The sequence below is a fragment of the Ornithorhynchus anatinus genome, chromosome 18 (genome assembly GCF_004115215.2).
Source record: "Ornithorhynchus anatinus isolate Pmale09 chromosome 18, mOrnAna1.pri.v4, whole genome shotgun sequence".
NCBI lineage: Eukaryota > Metazoa > Chordata > Mammalia > Monotremata > Ornithorhynchidae > Ornithorhynchus > Ornithorhynchus anatinus.
Window position 1 is genome coordinate 24,438,500 of NC_041745.1, and position 2,416 is coordinate 24,440,915.

Sequence of the window (2,416 nt, forward strand, 5' to 3'; positions counted from 1 at the left end):
TACACAAGTACTGTGGGGCTGGGGTGAATATTAATCTCTCAGTCAATCAATCGAATTTATTGAGCACTTACTGTTTGTAGAGCACTATACTAAGCGCTTGGGAGAGCACAAAATAGAGTTAGTAGACACGTTCCTTGCTCACAGTATTCAACCCCATTTTACAGATGAAGTAGATGAGGCACAGTGAAGTTAAGTGACTTGCCCATGGTGATATAGCAGACAGGTGGCAGAGCCGGGATTAGAACTCAGGTCCTTTTGACTCCCAGGCCTGTGTTCTAGACAGTAAGCTCACTCTGGGTGGGGAACATATCTATCATCTCAGTTGTTCTGTACTCTAACAAGTGCTTAGAACAGTACCCTGCAGACAATAGCTGCTCATTAAATACCAGTGACGATGACTGGATATTCCCCAACCTGGTCCTCCCCTCGGCCTCCCCCAGCCAGGTGGGGCCGTGGGAAGGAAGTAGAGGAAGAAGTTAAAAGAGGGAGGAGATTGTTTAGCCCACCGTGGGAAGAGAAAACAGGTTCTATGATCTACTGGAAGAAACTGCTGTTGCCCTGGCACAGAAATACTCAGGCCCTGCCCTGACAAAGCCCATTTTTTTCAAAAGATAAAATGAGCACATAAAAGTGATGGAATAATGACATCCAACATTGTTCACGCAACAAAAGCTGAAGACTTTCCCCAGTTTCAGAGAGTAGGTCATTTACAAGACACCGAATCAACTGAAAGGAATTAACCAGTTTTCCAGTCAATATCACACTAGTAATATATATATTTTTTTATTTTAAATCCTCAACTTTATTCTTCATGCCATGATTCTGCATGGTCATTGTAGGTTGGATGTTATAACGTTATAATTCCCCTAGTCATGCATGCTTCTTTAAAATAGAGGACTTCATAATAATAATTGTGGTATTTATCCAGTGAGCCAAGTCCTGAGATAGATAAATTGGACATTCATTCAGTCGTATTTATTGAGCGCTTACTGTGTGCAGAGCACTGTACTAAGCCCTTGGGAGAGTACAATACAACAATAAATAGACACATTCACATTCCCTGCCTCTACACTGCCCTGCCCCACATGGGGCTCGCAGTCTAAGGGAGAGGAAGAATAGGCATTTAATCCCCATTTTAGGGATGAGGAAACGGAGACCCAGAGAAGTTAAGTGACTTACCCAAGGACTCACAGCAGGCAAGTGGCAGAACCAGGATTAGAGCCCCTTTCTCCCGACTCCCAGTCCTGTGTTCTTTCTTTTTCTTTCTTTCTTTAATGGTATTCTTTAAGGGCTTACTATGTTCCAGGCACTGTACTAAGCACTGGGGTAGACACAATCTAATCGGATTGGACACAATCCATGTCCTACATGGGACTCACAGTCTTGGTCACCATTTTACAGAGGAGGTAGCTTGAGGCACAGAGAAATTAAGTGTCTTACCTAAGATCACACAGCACATAAGGCATGGAGCTAGGATTAGAACCCAGGTCCTTCTGACTCCCAGGCCAGAACTCTATCTCCTAGGCCTTCTCCTTGGAGGAAATGTGGTTTGGCGGTTTACTAAAATTAAACAATCTGTATTCTAAACAACTCTGTCACATTGAACTCCCCAAAATGCTTAGTACAGTGCTATACCCGACTCTGCCCCTTGTCAGCTGTGTGACTGTGGGCAAGCCCCTTCACTTCTCTGTGCCTCAGTTCCCTCATCTGTAAAATGGGGATGAAGACTGTGAGCCTCACGTGGGACAACCTCATTCCCCTGTATCTACCCCAGCGCTTAGAACAGTGTCTGCACATAGTAAACGCTTAACAAATACCAACATTATTATTACATTATTATTATACCCAGTAGTAAACACTCAATCAATGCTATCGATTGATTGATTCTAATCCCAACTAATTGTGTATGACCTTGGATAAATCCTTCAGCCACTCTCAGTCTAAGTTTTCCAACTGCAAAATGGGGTTAGAGCCTGTCCTTGTATTTCTTGATTAACCACAAGTGACATCCACATCATGGTTATCCACCTCAGATTTCTAAGAATTCACAGGCTGTAAACCTGCTTTTTCTTGCCACGTTGACCCTGATAACCCCGCTGCCTAGTACAACAACTCTCTCCCTGAGCTCCATTGATCTAGGACTAACTTCCTCTCTTCTTGATCCTGGGACTGCCTTCCTTTACTACGCAGTTGGAGCCACGTACCAATTGCCTATTATCTGTTGGCAGCAAAACCTAAAACAAAAGAGAACATTAGCTAGAGTGTTATTCGAGAGGTCCCCCTCTCAGGGTCGCAACTGGAGAGTTCCCAGTACTCTACCAGTCTCGGCTCTGGGAGGGACAGTCAAGCAGAGGCCTACCCACTACATTCCTAGCTTGGCCAGTGGCTAGCGAGTGGTTGGCGATCTGCTACAAGT

At 44.4% G+C, this 2,416-nt stretch overlaps 1 non-coding gene across 1 annotated transcript; it reads left to right on the forward strand.

The window, feature by feature from the left end:
• Positions 1 to 2,278: 2,278 nt before the first annotated feature.
• Positions 2,279 to 2,416, forward strand: LOC114805510. Its single transcript, XR_003753484.1, has one exon. It is a non-coding gene; the product is annotated as a small nucleolar RNA SNORA7 (small nucleolar RNA).